The sequence below is a fragment of the Meles meles genome, chromosome 1 (genome assembly GCF_922984935.1).
Source record: "Meles meles chromosome 1, mMelMel3.1 paternal haplotype, whole genome shotgun sequence".
NCBI lineage: Eukaryota > Metazoa > Chordata > Mammalia > Carnivora > Mustelidae > Meles > Meles meles.
In genome coordinates, this window is record NC_060066.1 from 173,954,683 (window position 1) to 173,979,348 (window position 24,666).

At 55.4% G+C, this 24,666-nt stretch overlaps 1 protein-coding gene across 9 annotated transcripts in view; it reads left to right on the forward strand.

The window, feature by feature from the left end:
* Window positions 1-24,666, forward strand: part of LRP8 (LDL receptor related protein 8) — a 78,282-nt gene that overhangs the window by 2,059 nt on the left and 51,557 nt on the right. The window lies entirely within an intron of this gene.

Below are 24,666 nucleotides of genomic sequence, written 5' to 3' on the forward strand. Positions count from 1 at the left end.
AGCAGGGGCCCACTCCATAGGCCAGGGAGGCCCCACAGGGTCTTCGGGAGGGCAACAGGTGGACGGATCCACAGCACCACACAGTGGCAGGAGCGGAAGAGGGAGGAACACCTGGACAGGCATCGTGGAGTCTTTGAGGTTTTCTGTGGGCTTGCCGGTCAGCCTCCGGATGCATTCTCAGCCGCAGACCGGAGTTGGCTCTGTTTCTTGGGCTCATCATCTCCACCTGTCTTCATTTCCTCACCTGACCACGTGGGCTCACGATTCTTGGCCTGTTTCTGAGGACCAGTTCTAGTAATGTAATTGGAAGTCAGGCGACTGACACATGCTGACTGTTCACCATGTGCCAGCCCCGCGGAGAGTGCTTATCTCAGGTGAACTCCTCCACTCTTCTCAGCAGGCCCGTTTCACAGGCTAAAGAAACTGAGGCACTGAGAGGTTAAGTTACTTGCTCCACAGTTCCTGAGTTGCTAAGTAGGAGCTTGAATTTAATGCTTCCAGAAGCCTAATCATAACCTCACCATTGATTCCCCAGTGCTATTGAAATGGTGAAAATGGCAGTGCTGGGGTAAAATATTATAGAGTCTACCCCCTGGGAGTTGTTCTGTGGTTGCCTGACCGCGGGAGTGCCGAGGATGAGGCAGGAAACTCGAAACTGCAGTTCTGGGTTGGTTTCACCTTATCTCCCTGGCTCTGTAGAACAACAGTCTTGTGCGGGTTTTTCTTGTCACCCCTGTTTGTAGATAGGAATGCTATCTCAGAGACGTGGGGCGATTTGCCCAAGGTCACACAGCTGAGAGTGACAGAAGTTGGTCAGGATGTCCATGTGCCTCCTAGCTTGGGTACGGTCTGTCACAGTGGGGAGTGTGGCACAGAAGGACCCAAGAGCATGATCCAGGGGCCGGAAAGCCATGATCTCTGTGTTGGGCCTGTTGCTTCTCATCTCTATGGGAGGCTCTGGGGAAGATGGAGGAGTGAAGTAGCCTATGTCCAGGTGACCCCAGATGGGACCAGGGGAGCTCTCGTGGCCAATCTGGGCTCCTGCTTTCCTTCTGAGGTAGATGGCTTGGAGTGGAAAAGGTGGGAGCTCTGGTTAGTACCAGCTCTACATGGCTTAATTTTTCTGAGCTTGTTTCCTCATCTGCCAAATAGGGCTGCTGTTCCTCCATCATAGGTTAATGTGTGGAAAGTCTTCAGACAGGGTGGGCAAAGAGAAGGGAATGGATGAGCCCCTTAGAAAGGGACCCTAGGAGCCACAAAGAAATCTTGAAGAATGTGGGTGGGGGCTTTGGGTAGCTAAGTTGGGCTACGTGTTTGAGAGTGGTCTTTCCTCATCCCCTCCTTCCCCATGTGGGGAGATTCCTGCCCCCACCTCCGCCCCATGCTGGGCTGCCTGCCCAAACTGAATTTCCTTGAACTACCCTTCCCTCAAGTCTATTGCTTCCTCCCTGAGCAGCCTCTCTGCCTTATATCTGATCCCCTCCTTTGGCACTCCAACCCTTCTACCCTATGAGAGAGCCAGAACCACCCCACCTCTGTACCTCTATAGGCCTGCAAAATGGGCATTGCAATTTCTAAGTGAAGTCTGGGTGAGGCAAAATGAGTACAAGCTCCAAAGGGGCCAGATGCAGCCTAAGAATATCAAAAGCTGATGGAGGCTAGAGGGAGGAAGCTTTTATGTTGAGGAAGCCAAGGAGGACTTCCTGGAGGAGGAAATAGCTAAGCCAGGCCTTGAAAGATGATAACTGATATCATTCCCACAAGGCTTACCATTTAAAAATAGGTGGTATGGTCCCCATAGTATGGAGAAGGAAACAGGAGTTCACAGAAGTGAAATGATTCCCCCCAAAGTCACATAGCTCCTCAGGGTTGGAGCAAAAACTCAAACTAAGGGCCACTAAGTCCTGATCTTCATTCACAGTGGTTAGGACTTGGCACTTACCAGAGACTCTGATAGAGCTGGGAGGATGGGGAAGTGAAATGCTTGCGGGGCTTCAGTTCCAGTCTCAGAACACCTTCAAAGTGGAGGAAAAGGCTGGGAGCCTGAGGCCCAGGCTCAAGGAAGCCCAAGGGCGGCCCAGCCAGGCAAAGTGGGGTGAGATCCTGGGGTGTGGACCTGGTCACGTAGGCCAGTTGGCTCCTTGGCCGGTTTCCTGTTGCTTCTTAATGTCTGGGGGCAGAGACAGGGGTTCTGGTCTCTGGCCAGCCCTTTGCTCCCAGAGTAACAACAACAGCAACGACCACTTACTAAGCACTTGTGTTGGCCCCGGCCTCCTGAGATTTGTCCCCTTGAGCTCCTCACATCTATAAAATGGGGCAAGTCTTGGAACTACCGCATTAGCACCATTTTACAAAGGGACAGAGCGTTTAAGTAACTAGCCCAAGGGCATTTGATTTTTTTTTTTTAAGATTTTATTTATTTATTTTTAAGAGAGAGAGAGAGTGGGAGCACAAGCAGGGAGGAGAGGGAGAAGCAGGCTGCCTGCTGAGCAGGGAGCCCGATGGGGGCCTTGATCCCAGGACTCCGGGATCATGACCTGAGCCAAAGGCAGACACGTAAAGGACTGAGCCACCCAGGCGCCCTGGGTATATGATTTTTAAGTGAAATTGCCGGGGTGTGAATGCAGGCGCCCAACTACAGCACCTGTGTTGTCTCCAGCAAGTCCTCACAGTTTCTCCTTCTTGAGATGATGTCAACCCCCCCCCCACACACACACCGCCCCGGGCCCCCCAGCTCCGGGAAGATCTCTGTGTTTCTCTTTATGGCTGGGCTGGGGATACCCATAGACTGGTTTTGTGCTCAAATTCCTCCACTTTGTTCAGGCTTCTTTAGGTCGCCCTTGTTCTCCCAGCCCCCATCAGCCCTCCATCCCAGGTCTAATAAAGAGTGGGCACAGCGAGGTCTCTCGTGGCTGAGAGTTCATTAGCTGGGCAAGGCCAGCCTGCAGGAGCGCCGGGGCTTTCTGGGAAGCAGCCTTGTAAATAATTAAAGCTTGGCCACAGCTCCCAGCTGGGGCTTATAACGGGCATCTGGCCTTCAGAGCGCTGCCGGCCTCAGGCCCCATTCTCACATTCCTGACCCCAGGCCCAGCTTCATCTTCTTTTTTGATGGAGGCATTGGACAGACAGTATTACTCTCTCTGAACTGTGATTTCCTATCTGTCCAGGCAACTCCACCATTCAGAGTCTTCCTGAGCCTCCCACATACCCATGGGGTAAAAGCAACTCTGTGACCAGCTCCTGTGGCCACTCCCTTCCAGTCTCTTCCTATGAACCTGCAACACCGAACTGTAGCTTCTTTCTCACTCTGGCCTTCCTACTGCTTCTCACCTCCGGGCCTTTGCACATGTCACCCCATTGGCCTGGGACACTCTTTTTGCTCCCTCTGCTGACTACCTTCTTATCCCCATCTTAGAAGATTCAATGCAGGTATCGCCTCCTCCAGGAAGCCCTCCCTGCTACCCTCTAGCCCAAGGCCAAGATACAGGAGTTGAGAGAGAGAAAGGACATAGGAAGCCATGTTGAAATCATAACTTATTGGGGCTCTCGATCAGACACAGAAGATATTCTATCCCAGCTGTATTCTTTGGTTGATAGGTCTTTGGGGCAATAATAATCTCTCCCTCCCAAAGATACTGTGAGGATTAAAGGAGAGAATGTGCCTGCTGAGCAGTAGGTGTTCAATGAATGGTAATAAGTGTGATCATTCTCAGAGGGAGGAGCTTCACTGAGGTCTCGAGGTACCTGACTGTCTGTCGGGGGGCCTCTGCAGGCCACCCAAGAACCCCCTGCTTCCCCTGACCCCATTTGCTTAGCCAGACTTCTGAAGGTCCCTGCAGCTGGTTGCCCACCCATGGTGGATATGGCCCCAAGGCCACTTAGAGGGACCTGAAAGTGACAGAGGGGTGCCCAGGGAGGGGCTGAGGGAAGAAATGAATCAAACAGGGCTGACTGGTCTCAGTGAATGAGTGGCCTGGGGTCCTGGGAGGGGCAGAGGATGGCTTCCTTCAGGCCCTGTGTTCGTCCTGAGGCTGGTTTCTGTCCTCTCTGCCTGGTGTGGCTGTGCCTGGGAAGGGAAGGAAGCCATTTAGCCCCCAGGGCTCAGCCCAGCAGACCCCAACTCTCCCTCTCTTCTAGATCCAGGGCTGGCCCCCCGGGGCTGGCACCTGCAGGCCTTGGGAATGTTTGCCATAGACTCTCCTGTGGGTCTTCCCACAGGCACTCCTGGGACAGAGTTCTGCTCCGTGAGCTCCTTGGCTTTCTCAGGCCTGCGGAGATGCAAGTGCAGTAGGCCTTAGGGGGGTTGGCCCTGTCCTCCCTAGGAGTCAGCAGGCAGCTGGCTTGACAGTTTTTTCCTCCTTGGGGAAATAGCAGCAGCAGGTGAAGCAGAGAGATGCGCCCTGGGGGAAGGATAAGGAACAGGAGGGTGTGTGGACCTGGTTGTGTCCTCCTCAAGGGATGTAACCAAGCAAAAGCTCTCCTGGCCCCAGAGTTAGCAGTCAGAGCCCTCGGCCTGCTCCACCCCCAGGAAGGCAGACCTGGGGCCCCACAGATCTTGCTTATCCAGTCACCCCATGTTTGCAGGCCTGGTGGAGTTGCCACATCCCTCCGATTGCCTTCCCTGACCCTTTGTTCCTGAGCTCCCACAACATGTCCTTGGGCTTCCTTCAGTCTTGGATTCTCCTCCGCATTGTCCGCTCCTCTAGCCATGTGCTGGGTGATTCTAAAAGTAGTTCCCTGGAAGGAAGGAATTACTCCTAACAGATATTGGCTACTTAACCCCTGCCTGGCACTACATTGCAACTTTGCATTCATTAGCTTTGCTACTCACAGCCCTGGGAGAGCTGTTTTCTTATTATTCCCATTTTAAGGATGATGAAACTGAGGCTCCAAGAGAAGTGACTTGGCAATGTCTGAGGCTTATGTGGTGGAACCAGGATTTGACTGAACTCTCTTTGCGCTGAAGCCTGGACTCTTCCTTACACTCTTCCTCTCTGAGCACTCGTCTACTTTGTTGGGGTCAGAGGGCCTGGGGTTTAGAGGATGTAGAGAAAGTGGGGATGTGGTGACAATGTCCAGCAGTGCCTCCCTGGGCTGCAAGTGTCTGGCCTGGGAGGGACCCTCCTCTCTGAAGACCCCATGGAACCACCAGAATAAGGTGCCCCGTGTGCAACCTCCCATGGGTATGACCCTCCACAGTTTCCAAGGCCTCTCTTGGCCACTGCCTGTGAGGTGGGGGATTACTGTTCTACCTGTACAGATAGGGAAACTGAGGACTGGCAAATTGTCACTGATACAGGTGATCACTCTAGGAGAGGAAGGATGCTTCCTCTAGGAAAGTTCGAGAGCCCAAGTCATCAGAACCATCCCCTGAGGTCACCAGGGTGTGGTCTTCATTTCTCTGAACCTCCCACGCGTGCTCCTGATTCTAGATCTCTGCGCTTACTAATTACTCCTCAGCCTTCAAAACCTAGCTCATTGCCACCTCTATAGAGCCTTCCCCAGCTTTCTTACCTCTGCTGGGTCCGGATGCCCATGGCTTTGTGTATCCGTGTCATAGCCCATCATAGGAACTCCAGGTTGTTTGGGAGCACCTGAGCGATTTGCAGTGAACCACAAGGCCCGGCACAGAGGAGGCATTTGGAGAATGGCACGTGAATGAATAAACATGAGTGAGGAAATGTCACCCACTTTAGAGGGTGAGAAGCTGATATTGGTCAGATTGGGGGCCCTTGAGGCCCAAGAAGGGAGCTGTGTATCCTGTAGGGACCTTAGTCAGGCTCTGTCTTGTGAGCTGTGTCCCTTGGAGATCGGAGAGCACAGGTGGTTTCTTGGCAGTTATGCAGGGCCCGGGCTGCCTTATGGTACCGGCACCGGGGCTCCTCAGTGCTCACCCTGCAAACCTGGGAGATTGCTATTATCAGCCTTCAGAAGCTGCAGCCAAGGTGCTGGTGTCCAGAAACCGGCCCTAGATGTCATCAGGGGCCCGTTCTCAGAATCAGAGTGTTCTTAGTTCCTGCACTGGACTGAGGACAGTATGCTCCCCACCTCCCGCTGGCAACCCCGTTCTCTCTCTTCCCTTGCTGGATCAGGGAACAAGGTGTTCTCAGGATGAGGGCTAGGCACAGGCTCCTGCACAGGAAGGGGCTTGGGGCTTCCACGCTGGACTCTGTCTGGCTGCCCCTGGATTGCAGTAACTCCTCTAAAATCCTGATGTTAATTGTAACAGGTGTAATGAGTATGCTTGCCACTGAGGACTTTCTCAGGCAGGACCTCCTCTGCCAGGACAGGGAAGGATCATTGCTGCCCTTCACAAAGACCTCTTGGTGGGGTCCCTTGCTCCAGGTGACCTGGCAGGTCAGTGGCAGGACTGGGCCACTCCTGTCTGGCCACAGTCTCACAAGTGAAAGGAAGTGATAGGTGCTCACACATCCAGTCACAACAACGAGAGTGGCCCGAGGACCTTGCTTCCTTTCCAGGCACCCCAGGTATCCCTCTTGCCAGCCCCTGGGTTCCCTCAAGCATGAGCTGGGGCCCTGAGCCATAGTTTTAACCCCCAGCCATGTTGTCCGGGACCTCCCACAAGACCCCAGGAATCACCGTGTAGCTTGAGTGGTTCAGGGGCCCGCCTGTGAACTCCCCATCTGCTGTGCCTGGTCTGACCTCTGTGTCCCTGGCAGGGCCCAACCCAGATGCCCACAAGCTGACTGCTTTTAGGCTGCAGAACTCGGCCTACCATGAGGCCCCTCAGAATGCCCTCTGGTGACTGGAAGACTCACGCTGAGAGGAAGGGCCATGAGACTCCCAATTCCCAGGATCCCTCATGCCCTCCACACACCAGCCCCTTGGAACATGGCAGGACAGATGGCCCAAAGCCTTTCTGGAAGACTACCAGTCTGTGTCCATGGGAGTGGTCGTGTGGCCAAGATCCCCTGGTCACTGGCCCTGTGGTGCCACAAGAAACTTTATCCCAGCCTCTGTAGAGATGATTTCAGCATCAGCCCTCTCAGCCTGTGAGAATCACACAGTATGGCCTTTTTCATTTTGTGCCTCATGGCTATCCTCGGAAGAAGATTGTGCAGGGGTTAATTATCGTCCCCATTGTCCTGATGAGGAAACTGAGGCTTAGGGAAGAGCCGGGGCTCCCCCCAGGCCACACAGCTAGCTGCTGGCAGTGCCGAAGCTAAAACCCACCTCAACGGATTTTATTTTTCCAGTGGAAGTAACTTTGATTATGCGGGCACTTGGGTGCCTCAGTCAGTTAAGCGCCTACCTTCAACTCAGGTCATGACCTCAGGGTCCTGAGATGGAGCCCCCCAGTGCTGGGCTCCCTGTTCAACAGGGAATCTGTTTCTCCTTCTGCCTCTGCCCCTCCCCCACCACCTGTATGTGCTCTCCCTCTCAAATAAATGAATAAAATAATCTTTAAAAAATACAAAAAAAGAAATAACTTTGATTATATAAAGGTAATTTCATACTTAGAATTTTAAGAAAACCACCAGCAATACAGAAAAGCAAAAAGAGGACGGTAAAAGCCCCCCTCGGCTCTACCATTGTGGAAGCGGCATCTCCTGCTAGAGGTATTTCCCGGCATGGGAGCTGGCATGCATGGACACAGTTTGTCCTTCTAACAAAAATGAGGCTGTGTTAATGCCCGTTGTTTTCACCCCACACCAAACATGGCTTTTCTTGTCAATTACAGTATTATCCCGTCATCGTTTTCAAGGGCTAGAGAGTCACCCGTTGCCAGAATCTTCTATAACTTAATGACATGGCAACCTATTGATTGCCATGTGTTTAGTTGCTTTGGTTTTTTCTCCTAATCTGCAGTGTTGGTGTATGGATCCTCCATTATATACCTTTGTGCTTTCATCCTTAGGATGGATTCCTAGGAAAGATACTGCTGAATGTGTCCATTTTCACCCTTGCCATATTGCTCTCTCTGGGTGACGCTTTCCCACCTCACCACCACACCCCTAACTCCCCAAGGTCCTTCCCAGACAGGTAGGCAGCCCTCAGGACCTCCCTCTTCCTTGAGCATAAGGTCCCCTCATCTTGGCCCCATGGGGCAGACAAAGTAGCCAGATCTAGGCCACAGAAAGCATAGCAAGGAGAAAGGACAACTGTGTTCTGGCCCCAAGGACTCCCCACCCCCAACAAGGAAAACAAAAGGGAACAAAACCCGTCTTCATTCTTCTCCAGATATTTGTAGAATCCGTCCCCCCAGCATTGTAATAGTCGTTCTGTCTCTGCCTATCACATGCTGAGTGACCCTGCACAAGTGTCTCTCCCTCTCTGAACTTTATTTCCCCTTTTCCCATTGGTCCTTGCTCCACCTGCACTGCAACCAGCCCTCTGAGCAGACTCCTTATCCCTGGCGTTGGCTCAGTACCCGTCCTGGCCTGGGGTGGGGGAACTATGGCCCTCAAGCTCTTTACTTTCTGGTAAGGGTTAGCAGGAACGCAGCTGGCTCCATGGGTGGATTCTGGGCAGGCAGATGGAGGCTAGCTGGACTTTTAGGGTCTACTTCCAGAACTCAGCCCTGAGGTCCAGATTCTTCGGGTCACTTTCCTTTCTGCCTTCTTCCTGCACCCATGATCAGGTCGGATGCACTGGAGTAATGGAGAGGAACAGGCTCACCAACCCCGTGACTAGCTGGGTTCCTGGTGTGGGTCTTCTGAGCTTCAGGTCCTTGGTCTTTGAAACAGGGATAATAAGCCCACCTCTCAGAGGTGTGCAGGCTGATGTTCAGCCCAGAACCTGGCCCTGACAATGATCATCCCTGTTCCCCTTCCCTGGGATCCCTGCACAGGGAACAGCCCCACCAAAGGCACTGTCAGCAGCTTCCCTCCTTCTCCACCAAAGACACAAAATGGGCAGCTGCTTAAACGGCAGCAAGGAGATGTAGGTCAACTGGCCGGTGGGGAGAACTGAGCTGCCTGGGAGGACAGCAGCTCTGCAGACCAGGAGGGTATGTAGGAACCCTCTCACTCTGCTCCTGTCCGCCTTGGGGGCCCCAGGGTGACAGCTTTCTGGGTGGCCTGGGGGTGCTGGCCATGCAGACGAGGCCACGTAGACTGGTTTACTGCGGGCCTGGCATGGTCGTTTTCCAGACGGGGCCTTACTCCGCCAGCAAGTCCAGGTTAACATCAGAGAGTTGGCAATGGATGAGAGGCAGGAAGGCCCCGTCAGGGCCAGGTTAAGCTGCTCAAGTGAATAGCTGGAGGCCAAGGGTGGGCTTTCCTGGCGGCCTGACGCCAGGGACATTCAAGCCAGCGCTCGTCCCTCCCTCTTCTACTTCCTGGACCCCAGGCTGCCCTCTGTGGCCCCCATCACCCTCAGAGGCCTCCCTTAGTCTTGTGCACCAGCACGTGTGTGTGTGTGTGTGTGTGTGTGTGTGTGTGTGTGTAGGTTGTGTGTGTGTGTAGGGTTTGTGTGCTCCAGCACCGGGTGTGTCTCAGGAGGCAGGTGACTGTTCTGGACGCACTAAAAGCTGCAGGGTCAAGGTGACGTTCTTCCTCCCACGCCCCGCCAGGGCAGCCCAGCGGAGTCAAAGCCAAAGCCCCCCACTGGGTGTTTGTGGCAGGGAATTCTTTGTAGCTGGAGAGGCGCCAGCAGCCTCTGTTCCCAGCCTGCCCCCTACCATGCCACAGCAGCCTCTCCCCACTGAGCCCCAGCCTGCAGCCCTCTGTCTGGTCCCCACCTGCCCCCATCCAGAGAGTTGTGGTGGGTATAAACCCGTGACCCAGATGATGGGCCCACCTCTGCCTCGCCCCAGCTCCCATCTCCCCAAGTGACAGTGGAGACACAAGACACAAGACAGGTCCCTGCCCTTCTTGGGGTCTCTGCTCGTTGGGAGTAGGGCACTCCTCTTGGATCCACTTCTCTCCCTTAAGAGCCAGTGTGTTTCCAGGAGCTGGAGTTTACTATGGCCAGGCCCAAGGTGTTAGGGGACAAGGGGACGGGTACAAGGAGCTGTCCCTGTTCCCTGAGGCCAGGAGTTCGAGAGCAGGGCCTGTGAAATCCAGCCTCTCCTGCAGGGCATGTGGCCTAAACCATGTACACAACGCCTGAGCTGACTGGTTATCAGCAAACCCTACATCCCCATTGGGGGTTTCTGCCTGTTTATTTTCTTGCTGAGTCTGACTGCGCTGATTCTTTAATGCCCGTGAGCTAGCCGGAACAGATTATTTCTGTGGCATGGCTGATGGTCTCCTCTCCCCGTCCCCTGCCTGCTTCTCAAGGGTGCAGGAACAAGTGTGCCCCACCCCCCAGAGCCCCCCAGACCTGGTTTTCTTTTCTTTTTTTTTTTTAAAGATTTTATTTATTTATTTGACAGATAGAGATCACAAGTAGGCAGAGAGGCAGGCATAGAGAGAGAGAGAGAGGAGGAAGCAGGCTCCCCGCCAAGCAGAGAGCCTGATGCGGGGCTCGATCCCAGGACCCTGGGATCATGACCTGAGCGAAAGACAGAGGCTTAACCCACTGAGCCACCCAGGCGCCCCCAGACCTGGTTTTCATCTGTAGTTCTTCCACATCCTAGTTGGGGACCCTTGGACTCGTCCCTCCAAACTGAACCTCACACTTCCGTACAGTGAGTGCTAAGTAATTCCTGGCCTTTGTGTCGTGCCTAAAACCTTGTGGGTCCCACAGCGCCAGGAGCTGGGCCGCACCAGGGGACAGAGGTCTGCCAGCCAGTGTGGTTGCAGCCCCCGTGCTTTGCCACTTCCTCTCCCAGCCCATAGCCCTCCCCCTCCCGGCCTTTGGCCTCTCCCACATTTGCAGGTTCTCTGCTGAGAGCAGAGGGCTCTGCTGGTTAACTGAACCCCACTGAGAGCCAGTCCCTCCAGGTTCTCATGCAACCACACCAGGAAGCAGGTAGCCTCTCCTTGTCATCGACTCGCTGAGTGATGAGGGGACATCTCTGCCTTCCCCTGGGCCTCAGTCTCCCCATCTATACTGGGAGGGAGTTAGGGTTGGATCTGGAGTTTGAATCCCTTTGGGCAGCTTTTAAAATTCAGATTCCCTGTCTCGGTCCAAACCTTTGCTGGCTGTGCGGATGGGGGGAGCGCCAGATGTGAAGACCCCTCAGGCCCTCCTACCTCTGACCCCCTCTGCGTGTGTTGTGTCATCCGTGCGAGGCTTCACTGTGACACGGATGACAGCAGAGCCTTAAGCCAGGCAGCTTGGGGGCAAGTCCGTACTTCATGTCTTCCTAGCTGGGGGACCTCAGGCAAGTGACTTCACCTCTCTGAGCCCTTGTCTCATCTGTCAAATGGAGGAGGCATCAATACCGAACCGACAAGGTGGTTGGAGGACCGTGTGAGTTAATTTAGGAAGAGCACGAAGAGCAGTGCCAGGCCATGGTCAGTGCTCAATTTGCTAGGTTGGTGTTGACCTCCTTCTCTGAGCCTCCATCTCCCATTGGTCCTTTAGGATCCCCTCCTGGGCTGGGCTGCTGCACTGCCTTGTGGAATGGGAGGAGTCAGGCAGCCCCCAAAAAGGCTCCTTTGTCCCCCGCTTCTTCCCTGTGGCCCCAGGCCAGAACTTACTGTCCTAGATTAATTAGGAAGAGCTCTTCCAGGGACTTCATTAGGAAATGAGTCCAGAGCCTCGGGGACCTCTGGGGAGGGGTGGGGCGCAGGAGGAGGCTGCATTGTGTCTGACCCTGCCCAGTCCTTGGCCCTATGCTTCAGATGTGCCCAGGGAGATACAGGTGCTGGGTCTGTTGTGGGGGGCTGGGGGGGCACAGACCCATGATGTGGAGGGCAGGCCGCCAGGGCCTCCATCCTCTGTTCCCTGCCCAGCTCCAGCCTCACCCCCCCCCACTCCAGATGGGGGTGGAAAAGGTTGAGAGAGGAGGTGTCTCTGGTTCCGCTCTGGCCACTTCTGGTGCCCGTTGTCCCCAACCTCGCACAGAGCAGGCCTTGGTGGATATGTGTTCAGTGAGTGAATGAGTGAGCTCTGGCTCCTGGGGCTGGAGCCACAGCCTCATTTGGCCAAAGGAGCCTTCCCACCCCATCCCAGTGCAGGAATTTCCTCAGCAGCCTTGCAGGTTGGAGTGGGTGATGTCCAACTTCTGCTTAAACACCTCCAGGGACAGGGATCTCACTAACTGACCAGAGAGCTTCTTCTGTTTCTGGATAGCTCTTTCTGTTAGGAAATGTGTCTTCCTTTAGAGGAAGACCAGGCCTGTGTCCTGTGACCCGCTCTGTTTCTGGGTCCTCTGCTTAGAGAGACTGCCTCCCACTTTCACCCCCCAAGCATGCTCAGCATCCCTTCCCAGCTATGACACTGACATCCTAGGAGGCCTCGGGGGAGGCCCGGTCCCCTCTCGGGCCGCCGCTTCTCGGGGCCTGGCAGGCTGCACGCTCTCAGTCTCTATAAGCCACCTCCTGTCACTGTGACCTGCTTCCCAGGGAAGTAAAGAGCGAAGACAGATGTGCCATGCCTAGAGGTCAAGTGACAGCTCCGCAGACTCCTCGGTCTCCTAGTTAGCAGGGCAGCAGTTCCCAGACCCCACAATGACCCGCAGCCCAACACATAGGCCCTCTGGGCTGTGGATGGGCCTCTTCTGCCCCTGAGACCAAGTTCTCAGCGTAGCGCGGGCACCACTCTGGCCTCAGTTAGGAACCTGAGAGTCGTCGCTGCCTCCCTCACTTGTAGAGGCTGCTAGCTCCTTGCTTTCCTCCCCTGCCACCGGCCAGTCCAGGCCCTTCCCCATCCCACTGTGGCCAGTATAGGGGTGCCAGCCACACCTCTGCTCTTCCCCTCCAGTCCGTTCTCTGCTCTGCAGCCAAAGGCTGTCAAGCATGCAGACCTTTGTCCTGTCCTTGGTCAGCATCCCACAGGGACATCCACCACGCAGAGGATCGAGTCTACTTGACTGACATTCAGGGCCTTCGAAACCTAACCTGCACCTACACCTCTCTGGCCCCAGACCTCACCTCTACTCGCCTCCCGAATGCCATGACTGTATTCTCTAGCAGGACCCAAAACAAGGAGGAGTGTCCCAGGGCATCATACTCTCACATGTGTTTCCTCTCCCTGGAAGGTTCTACCTCTGCTTGTCCAATGACTCTTTATCTCAGGAGTCACCGTTTCCAGAGTGTCCATCCCTGTGTTTCTCTCTGCCCTGGGGTGGTCCACTGAAGAGTCTGGTTCACACCAGATCACAGGCCTCAGGGCTTGGGGCCCGGGCCTGAGGAGGGGAGGCGGGGAGGCAGCGGGAGTGGGGCTCTGTCTGGCCTGCACGTGCCCAGAGCCCCTCCCACCCTGTTTCCACTCCTTACGCGGCACGTGCCAGGCTGGGGTGTTTCTGTGAGTCCCAGGGAAGTGCCTGGTGTGTGGCCTTTGAGTCCGAGCTCCAGTGTTCCCTGAAGGCCTGTCCTGTGCCCATGCCCTGCCAGGACCTGGGGGGAATCTGCAGATGGAAAGCAGGCCCTGTCTTCTGACTGTTGGCCACCTAACTCAATGTGTGACCTTGAGTAATCGGCTCCCCGTCTTGGAACCTCGTGTTACCTTGGCTGTGAAAGGGGTGGAGGGCCCAAGGCACTTCCTCCTACTCTTGGGCCTAGCTGTGCTCTGTCTGGGGTCAGACAGGCCCTGCAGGGCCCCGAAACTACAGCGAGACCAGAACTTCCTTTCCATCTGGTCTCTGGGGCCACGGGCCAGGCCACACAGGGCAGGAGTGAGCATAAGGGTTTACTGTCTTTTCGGGAGAATGCCCACGCCTGCATTTGCCCAGCAGTTTGGTGTTGCTAAGGGCTGACTGCTACCCACCATGACTAACTGGTCCTGGAGTCCTCATTACTGTCCTGGTTTTCCAGCTAAAAGTCCCAGCCTCCCTGCATCCTGCAGACTCCCTCCACGTCTGCTGCGGGACCACGCCCGGACCTGTGGGTTCTGCTGCCCCACTTGAGCATAAGGAAAAAGCTGATCCTTCCCCACATTTTGGGAGAATTCAGGAGACACTGAGACCCCTTGGAAGGTGTGGAGGAGCTAGGAACAGCCTGGTTGGGGGGTTGGGGTGGACTGGGTCCAGGCTCCTGGCCTTGGCTCTGATCCTGCCTCTAACACAGCTTTGCGACTGCCCTCTCTGGGCCTCGGTCTCCGCAGCGCTTCCCTGTTCCCCTCCTGGCAGGTGAGGATCCTTGCCTTGATGATCCTGCCTTTCCTTCCTGCTGCCGTTTATATCCTTCCAGGCATTTTTTCTGTTTGTCTATATCCCATTCGGCCTTGCTACTCCCAAGAGGAGTGGCCCCACGTTCAATAGAAAGGAGGTGAGACCACAAGGCCCTACAGTTTACAGGGCCCATACCATGTGTTGCCTCGGGGCGCCTGGCATCCCCCAGAAGGTGGACCTGGCAGGATTTACTACACAGAGGGAGACACGGAGCCCAGAGGCCCATCCACAAGATGGAGGGATGAAAGCAAATGGGTGGCCGAGACGGGACTACGGTGTGTGGGGGTGACAAGTAAGTGGGGGTCACCAGCTGGATGGCCCTCTTCCCTCTCCATTCCCACTTCGTCAATGTCTTCATCAATAGGAAAAGATGGAGACAGATGGAAGGGAAAGGGAGACACAGGGAGGAGGGGGGAACCGAAAGGACCGACGTGGGGTAGGGGGGTAGGGGGGGAGCGCTGGGGAGGCAGGGGAGGGGGAGGGGTCCAAATAGAGCTGCTACTTCCTCTTGTGGTTCTCACAGTCTGTCTGCACCAATTCCTGACAGATGGAGGGAAGGGGAGAGCTGGTGCCAAGAGGCTGTCACCGCAGGCAGGCAGAGCTGGGGGGAGGGTGCTTTGTGGCCAGGGTTTGCATGGGGAGGGGGCAGCAGCTGGTGGTCTGGCTGCTGGGATTCCTCGGAGCCAGCTCCCCAGGAACTGTGGCGCTAGATGCTGCTGTGGATGTGGATGTGGATGCTGCTGGGCAGGAAAATGGGCAAGGGCTGAAGCCATCACCTGCCTGGGAATGGCTGTGCCCTTGCCCCTACCAAGTATAGATGGCCAGTAGTTCCTTTTCCATACCCTGTGTCCGCAGGGCCCTCCCTCAGAGGATGCCTCTTACCCGGCCCTCACTGGCTATTGAACTGGGCAGGTGCTGTGGGCCAGGAGGGAAGATGGCTAGGGCTGAGCTGTGATCATGGTGAATCAGGACAAGAGAGCATGGGCACCTGGAAGTCCTTGGGATCATGGCACCGTGGGGGGCTCAGAGCAGGTGGGGCCCAGCCTCATATCTGCAGGGCCAGAACTTACCCCCTCTTTGGGCTGCCCAGAGGTTTTGCAAGGTTTCTTGATTTTTCTCTAGGCTTTGACTGGGGGAGGGGTGTTGCCTCTAGAGTGGGTTTGGGACCTCTGGCATCCCTTTCTAGGGTGTGGGTTTCCCTGGGCAAGGTTAGGTCTCACACTGTCTGTTCTAGCACCCGCATGTCCCACACAGGGCCCAGCACAGCGGAAGGGGTCCAGTGAGTGCCTGTTGAATAAATGCATGGGGGTGAAGGAGACCTCACTTCCTCATACGGCAGCTTTTCCCATTTGAACAGAGTTCTTTTAAGATTCTATTCTGAGAGGCCTCATGCGTCCTAGGCCTATTACGGGGCCACGCTGAGCCCCTTGCTGATCCTGCTGCCTTAGAGCAGTCTTAGACCAGAAACACCCCAAGCCCACCCCTCTCCTCCTTGGCATCTGACAGGTCTGGGTCTCCACTGCACTCATCTCTGGGTCATCAGTAATCAGAGCTGACGTCCAAGTCAGGAGGTGAGGGTTTGGCCCAGTGGGCCAGGAAGGCCTCCTGGAGCAGGGGACTGTGGCAGACCCGTGCCCCAGCTTCCGCCCCTCCTTTCCTCCCCACACTATTCTCAGACAGATCTTTGACACACTACTTCAACTGGGCAGTCCTTCAGGAGAGACCCGGGGACCTGAGGCCCAGAGCCCATCCTCAGCTAGAGACCAGGCTCACCAAGAGCCCAAGGATCTATCTTACCATGGCCTGTCCTGGTCAGTGCCCCGAGACATGTGTGGTGATGGCTGGGGCCTGAGCTGGCAGGTAGGTGGGTGGGAGCTGGGCCTCCTGCTGCTCCCTAAAGTTGTTCCTGGTCAGAATTATCCTCCCCATTAATATTAAAAATGGCAGTCATTAATGATAAATTGTGTGTGTCCCCTGTGCCAGACCTCAGCGGGGTGCTCTGGGGAAAAGCCAAGAGGAGATGGTGGTGCCTATCCCGAGAGCAGGACGTGCACTTTATCTCTTCCCCAGAGCATGCCACAGGCTGGGCACTCAGCGGAGGTGGGGGGCAACTTAATAAGTCATAGCGGTTGAGAAACAAGTTCCTGGGCCCCTCTGGTGGGACACACTTCTCCCCTTTCTCTGTCATTCACAAACTGATTCCACAAACGTTACTGCCAGGCCCTGTGCCCACCCCAGCATGGCCCTACTTCCCGAACTTTCCCCTCACCTCAGCACTCTGATCCCCACGGACTCCCCAGTGAGTATAGTGGGTAGCTGTGGTTCCTTTCACCCCCCATCCCAGACTGCCGGCATGACCTGGGGCAAATCACTGCCTCTCTCAATGCCTCAAGTCCTTCATCTGTACAATGGGGCAATAGCAGTCCTGTCCTCAAAGGACCATGGGAGCATTAGAAGAGGTGATGGCCACAGGGCCCAATAGTCAGTTGCTCAGGAGGGAAGGGCAGAAATGAAGATCCTAGAATGCCTCTGTTCTCTACATGTGACTCCATGAATCCCCTGACACCCTTGTCCCTCTGCTAACAGGGATGGCAAGGCACCGAGGGGTGGGGTGACTCAGCTTATGAGTGGCAGGCTCGAGCCCTGGCCGCTCAGGCTCTGAGGTCCATGTGTTTGCCACTGTACCAGGCAGTGTTGAAGGACTTAGCCCAAAATCTCCTTTGGAATTGGAATTGCAAAGGCTTCTGGCTTCCCATGCTGATCTGCAAGCCTCCAGCCCCCAGATTCCCAGATCCCAAATCCGTCCTAATCCTAGGAAACAGGTAGTCCCCCACCCCCACCATGTCCATCAGCAGCTCCCAGAGCCCTCCCTGGGCCTGTCACCTCCCACAGGAGCCCAGAAGCGGCAGGCAAGGGCCTGGGCTGCGGGGATGAGGGATTTCCGTGTAGGGTTGAGATCTGTCACAACATTAATGTTAATTAAGCTTCGTTAATTCAGTCCTCTGCTTACGCAGAGCTCCTGACAGCAAATTACTCATAAGTGAGGCGGTAAATTTATTGCTGCGTTTTCCCAAACACTCAGCAGCAAAGCATGTGCCCCTGGGAAAGTCAGAGGAGAGGCCCGGGGACAAATCCTCTACATTCCTGCCTACCTGACCCACCTGGGCCCTGTGGCCCAGAGAACAGCCAGGGCTTATCGGGAGACCCTGGAGAAGACAGACTCTGAGCCCATCTGAGCAGGCTGCTGAGAGATGTGGTGAGCTTCCCCTCCCTGGAGGCATGTAAGCAGGAGGGCCCGGAGCACTGCCAATCCCTCCGGACCCGCCCATCATCTTTCCACCTCATCCATCTCATACCGCAGACTGCAGTGGCTCTGTGCTTTGTGTCATCCCGTGGTGTCCTGAAGTCACACAGTAGGGCCACTAAAGACTGAGTGTGGATCTGGACATGAGCCCCAGAACTGCAGGGTGGTTTGACAGGAGCTCAGGGGCCTCTGCAGGGACTGAGCTCCCGGTCTGCTGAGGCTCGACAGCCCTGCCACGGATGCCATGAAGGGGTCTGTCTCTGTCCTGGGTCATGGGGCGTTCTTGGAACCAGGACCAGGCCCACATCTGGGCAGATGGCCCTTGAGTCCAGCCCCCCCCTTGCCAGGCTTGGCATCAGCCCTCCAGGTAAGGGTAGCGCATCTCCTGAGTTCAGTGCGAGCCCCTCCCACTCCCTGGCCTCACGGTCCCTCCCCCTAGGACCTGCTTCCCTCCTTGGTTCTGAGCTGTGCCATGCTTGAGACATTTGGAACAAACCCAGGCTCTGAGTACCTAGACTTTTTTTTAATTAATTAGAGCATTAAATGGTAGCCCTCTGGGAGAATCCCACCATCTGGCTGTCACAAGAGAAGCAGAAAAATCTATGCATATTTGTCTGTAGTGTGTGAATGTTCTACGAAGCCACCTGTGCGTGTGTGGCTGTGTCATCCGGGTGCTGTGGCATGGGCACAGTGTGGCATGCGTGTGAGTGTGTTTGGCATGTGGCACACATCTGAGTGTGCAGGTGGACGGTGTATGTCCTTCTGTGTGCACGTGTGCTCCTGTGCAAGGACACATTTTGGGTGCATGACCCCAAGGGTCTGCACGCCTGTTTCACACTTCCAGGCCTTGCTGCTAGGGGCAGCGAGTCGAGCAATCTCTCGACCCCTCCTGGCTGGGGTGCTGATCACAGATGGGGGGCGGGGGGGGCACGTTTGCGGGTGGGCTAAGGGTAGCTCTGGCGAGTATACACATGGCCTGCAGGGGGCAGGCAGTGTGGGATTCCCACACTGGGGAAACCCAGAGGCCTGTGCAAGCACAGAGCCAAAGTGTGGAGGGGCCTGGACTGAAGCTGAAGCTTTGGGACTCCCTGTGCTGTACTCTTTCCACTCCACTGGCCAGCGTTTTCTTGCCTTTGGCATCTGTAATGCTGTCAGATTTTCATAGCAATTCGGAGATGTTCTTGAGAGGGAACTGGCCCCATTTCTCAGGGCTGCTCGGGCGGGAGCGGGGTGGGGCCGGGGGCAAGGTCAGGACTTGCAACGTAGCCCCTGTGTCCTTCCCATTTTGTGGAGGAGGTGGCCAGGCCGCTGGAGTGGCAGAACACTGTGCAGGTAGAAAGCTGTTTGACCCAAGCCCAGCCTGTCCCTCTCTGAGCCTCGCAGGATGGTTACAAGAACTAAATGAGGAGGTGTGTGCAAAGAGCTTTGTAAACCCCAAGGTGCTCTGGAGAGATGAGGGTCTGAACCACAAGTGGCCATGGTCACATGTCCCCAGGGCCTCCTGAGGAGAATGCTGGGAGGCAGCATCCTGGATGGAGTCCAGCGTCCTCCCTAGCTTTACAGATAGTAAGCCTTCCCAGAACCATCCACCTGGGTTCTAGCACTGTCCTCCAGCTCTGGCCTCCCACTGTGGCTCATACAATGAACTAGAGCAAGAACGGGGCTCGTAGAACAACAGATGGCGGCATGGAGGCCCAAAGAGGGTGAGTGCCTTGCTTAAGGCTGCATGGCCCATCAGCTGGGACCAGAACCCAGACCTCCCGACCCCCAGCTCTGTGTCTTCAGGAAGGGAGAAAAGGGACCTGGAGGAGTTTTTTGTAGCCAGGGAAGGATCTGAGAGTGCCAACTCACGGGAGAGAACTTGGGATCTCCTGAAGCCTTGGGTCATTATGCATGAATGAAGGGCTTTCAAAACAATGGTTTAACAATTATTGTTTTGACTGTGCATACAGAATGCTGTATGGTGAATATGGTTGTACCTTGGCCTGTAAATTCTATATAAATAGAAAAGACCCAGCCTCGAGACTGCTTGTGCTCATTCGCTCGTTCATCCCGCACACATTCCCCAAGTGTCCCCTTGGTGCCCACCAAGTAGACCTGTCCCGCCCCCAGTGAGCTGCGAATCTGATGGGGAAAGATAGTCAAGTGACAATACATCGTAGTGAATCTGTGACCGAAAGAAGCTTTGGATCCTATGTAGGGATGTGGAAGACTTCACAGGAGAGTGGGGGGACTTCCAAAGAATGAGGAAGATATGCCTGCATGACCCCTTGGCCTCCCGGCCGGACAAGCTCATCATTCACCCAGAAATGGGCAACACAGCACCTTCCAGCTGCCCTCCCCTATGTGGCTCTCCAAGGCCCAGCCTTTCTACTTACACATGGAAAAACCCCAAGTAAGGAGGAACCAGGAGGCCCAGGATGACAAGATTCCAGGCCTCCCGAGGCCCCCTTAAGAACTGTAACAAGAACTCCTTGAGGGCCTACTGTGTACAAAGCCTGGGAGTGGGGGAGCAGCTGAGAAAAGTTGGAGGTTTCATCACTGAACATTTTCTAATATTCCTATTTTCTGAAATACTAGAATATTCTGAGTATCTTTTAAGTGTCCTGTGTCAATTGATAGATGTGGCTCACCAACTACCCTGCAAGTCAGGATTCACCATCGCAATTTTAGATGAGGAAAACGCAGGCTCTGAGAGGTCAAGTAAGCTGCGGGTGGTCACACAGCTACTCAGCGAGAGAAAGCTAGGATTTGAGCCCCCGTTCTTTAACTTGTTTCTGGTGGGAGGAGGTGCATAGTGGGCAGCAGCCTAGTGTCTGCCAAACCCCTGTACTCCGAAAAACTGTCTACTTGAAGAAAAGACAGAAGTGGGTGGAAATCCCGGGGCCGTGGCATGCTCAGAGAGCAGGGTCTTCCAGAAGTGGCTTCCCCTACACATAGGCTGTGATGGGACCTATCTTGTTGGGGGTTCCCATGCTGGCTCAGAACCTCAGGGTAAGGGGTTTTAAGAAGTGGCAGAGGCAGCCAAGATCTGGGCCAGGGCGCCACTGGGATCTGAGATCTGCTGGGCACCTGCCCCACTTCCTCTCTCTGCTTTTTTGTCTCCCATGGCCCTGTCTGTCTCCTTCTGCCCAGATCTGGCCCAGAGACCTTACAGCTCTCCTGTGGGGCCCCTGGCTAGAGACACTGAGCTGTGGCCCATGGCCATTAACTCTGCCCACACTGCATCCCCTATGGCCGGCCTCATAATAAGTGGGTGGTCTCGGCCAGAGCTCTGAGCCCAGCTCTGCAGGACCAGCACCCTGAGACACGGCCAGCTCCGAAGGTCTTAACCAAACTGCAGGGCTTGCCAGTAGCTAGCCGGACACCTGGTATGCCATAGGCCCCCTGCTTAATTCTTTTGGCTTCCAGCAGCAGAGATCTAAGTTTCCAGTTAGAAAGGGAGGTCATCAGACTCTGCCTTGGTCCCTCCCAGAACACAGGACTAAGGGTGTGTGCTGGACATGGGAGGCCCTGGAAGCCCTTACACCAAGCTCTCCCCAAAGGACTCCTGGGGACCCCCTCTGCCCTGAGCTCTTTGCCAGTCAGTCCAGGGGCAACGCGTGGGCCTGCGTTTCCTCCCCGACTCTGGCACAGCCGTCTCCCAGGAAACGGGGAATTTTCCTTCATTCCCATCATTAGGGTGCCAGGGCAAACAAACAGCCTAATCCAGATGAGCCCTGGGCCACAATCACATTCTCTTTTGGGGTTTTCTCTTTATTTCTAGCAATTTTGAGAAGACTGAAGTAATTGGTATTCCGTACAGGTTAATAGATTTGCTGCCTTCTCAGTATTATGCCTTAATTTCCTTTATCGCATAGCAAGTTGGAATTAATCGCCCCTCTCCTTCCTTTTTTCCCACCGAAACCTATTACCAGCCTGTCTGGTGGTTAAAGTCATTTTGTGGCAGCTCTTGGCTCCTTTCCACTTCCCTAGGAATCTTTCCGACCAGAGCCAAAAAACAAGGAGGGGTGAAAAACCCATTTGTACAAAGTGGGGATCCCCTGTTGAGAACTTATTTCCCTCTCTGTTCAAGAGGAAAGAACGCGTCCAGCCTCCAGCCGGCACAGCTGACTGAGTCCCCTGTCGCTGAGAGCATTCAAGAGGGCAGAATGGCCATATGTCAGCGCTGGGAACAGAGGATTCCGGTACGAGCTGGGGGGAGGGGCAGGCCTTTGCCACTCCTGGCACCTGGATTAGAACCTTCTAGGGTTCTGCTCTCTGGGAGTTTAAGATCCTCTCTGTGATTTCAAAGTTGGACAGAGTCTGCGTATCCATGGTCCTGAAATGAGGCTGTTTGGGTTTAAGTATTTTTAGATTGTGTGTGCTGAGATTCTAAGGTCTTCTCCTGGAATTAAAGATTCTGTTCAGTGATTCTAAGGCTACTGCATGACTCTTATGAGCCTCTGAAGCTGCAGTTTTGCTCCATGACTGCGTCTTGGGAAGGAGTGTAATTGCTTTCCTGAGGTTGCCTTGGGAGTGTGATCACCAGGTAGCCTAGGCCCACTCTGGCCTCATTTTCCCCCCTTACAAAATGTAAGTGTTAGACCACATGGCCTCTAGGGCATGACTTCCAGGTATGTTCTGTCTGTAGTCCTTGTTGGTTCCTGGTGAGCCTAACAGCCACCTCCCCCGACAATCCCCCATTGCCCCGTCTGCACTGGCCACCTCCCAGCACTTCAGGTGACCCAGAATGTTCTCCCGTCTGAACCAAGCTTCTTGTCTACTTGCCCCTAGCCCTCTCCCCTTCCAGCAGGAAGGCAACCCAACCTTTCCTCCAGAATTCCAGCAGGAAAGTCAGCAGAGGAGATGGTAAGACACAAGACAGTAATTGACCAGAGCTCCATTGCCTTTGTGGGCTCTAGGCTTCACCATTTAATTTCCACATCTACAGTCTCCATGATGTGTGCCCCACAAGGGGTGTAGTTCTCATTAGCCCCATTTCATAGGTGAGGAAACGGAGGCTCAGAGGTTAAGTAACTCACCCATAGTCATACTGGGGGTTCCGGGGCACTGGGTGGCCTGCTGTTGGTGCAGCGCAGGCTCCCCGCCAGCTGAAGCCGAAGGGGATGTCAGCAGCCCGAGGTGGGCAGTGTGATGACGGAGCTTGGGGACCCAGGAGCCATCTCCCCCAGGAAGCTGCTGGGCGGGGTTGTGGCTTCCTCCTTCCCCTTTCACTAGACCTACCCCCTGGGATGCTGAAGCCCTTCTGAGAGTGAACCCCATTTCCTTCCAAGTGTACCAAGAAGCCAAAACAGAAACCTCCTTCTCCATCTGCTTTTAGAATCTGCTTTTTACTTCTGGATCAAACAAGATTTCTCAGGATGGGCTTCCCCAGCTGCAGCCAGCCGAAATCACCCCTTCTTAGAACTCCAGCTCTGGGCTCCCAGCTCTGCCCTCTGCCCTGCCAACAGCCCCCATGCTCAGAGGGGGGCACTGGTGAGGGCTAAGACCCCCAAGTTCAGTGTCCTTGTGTTCAGCAGCAGCACTGAGACTTAGCAAAGGGGGATGGCTATCTGAGGCCACACAGCAACCTTACCACCCTTGATTTCCTCGTAGAATATTAGGGATAAAACGGCTGGGTTCCAGTCCTGCTCAAGCCCTGGGACCTTGGCACAATCCATTGCCCTTCAAGCATTTTGCTGCCTCATCTCTCGAAGGGAGTGATGCCTCAGCCACCTCTGCCCACCTCCTAGCGCTGCTGTGGAGAGTGAGGTCCAGGAGAGAGCTGGGGGCAGGGGGTGGGGGGGTGAATGTGCCCAAGGAGAAAGCTGGGGGCAGGGGGTGGAGGGGGCATGATAGTGCCCCAGGAGAGAGCAGGAGGCAGGGGGAGGACATGAACATACCCCAGGAGAGAGCTGGGGGTGGGGGGGGTGGGTTGTGAAAGTGCCCCAAGAGAGAGCTGGGGACAGGGGGCGAGGGGGGCATGAAAGTGCCCTAGGAGAGAGCTGGGGGTGGGGGGTGTGAATGTGCCCCAGGAGAGAGCTGGGCTTAGGGGGCAGGGGACATGAACATGCCCTTCAGATCTTAGTGCTGCAGATTCCCTTTGGATTCTGCTGAGTTTCCAACCAGACAGTCTCCTTGTCCCTGGAATAGTGCCCCAGTCCACCCTCCCAGGGCTGCTGCTCCTCTGTGGCCCCTACTTTCAGAGCCCTTCCTCTCTCTCCGTGGAGTACCTGCTCAGAGCCATGCACATCCTCTGCTGTCCTTGTCACCCAGCAACAGCCCTGCCGCCCCTCCTGGAAGCAGGTGCTAACTGCGCTCAGCCCTCCCCCAGGCCTGGAGAGCTTCATCTGTCCCTCCCACTCTGGACCTGTGGAGGTGCCTAAGGCAGGCGCATGAATGACACACGTGGAAAACCTGACTCCCTTCTCTTTCCACATCTAGATGAGGAGCCTGAGATGGCGGGAGTGTCCCGGATTTGTCCAAGCTCACTATAGGGGAAGCCTGCTGCAGTGTGTCCAGGGCTCCAAGGCCCAGGCCACTCAGAGGCTCCTCCCCACACCCCCAGCCCAGGCCTGGGTTTGTGGAACTCCTCCCCCAGGGAGGCCCTGTGACGGGCTTTCCTATAGCCAAGGGCCCAGCTACAATGAGGCCCGAGGGTTTAGCTTCTCCCCGAGGCTGGCTGCATGGTGGTTGCTGAGCCACATCTCGTGGGTGGACCGAGTCATTGGGATGACTTCCTGAGTTCGCTCTGCTCCGGTCCAGTGGAGTGAAGGCCTCTCCAGGCCAGGGGAGATGCCTGCTGTCCGGCAAGGCTGCAGATCTCCCCGGTGTTGCTGACAGCCAGGGTGGTGTAGCCTGGAGGGCCTTGCTACGGCACTGCCCACATGTGGCCTGCCAAAAATACAGCAGCAAAATAGGCGGCCCGTGGGAAGGGAGTTTGTGAATGCTCTCCCTTAGTGCTCTGGGCCCAGCGAGCCGCGGGCTGGCCCTCTACTCCTGCTTTGTTGGAGGTGGAGGGCATCGTCAGACACCATCAACAGTAGATACATGGGATAACCCATGTGGCTCAGTTTGTCGAGCGTCCGACTCTTGATTTCGGCTCGGGTTGTGATCTCAGGGTCATGGGATGGAGCCCCGTGTCAGGCTCTGCCCTCAGCTTGGAGTCGACTTGGGATTCACCCCTCTCCCTTTG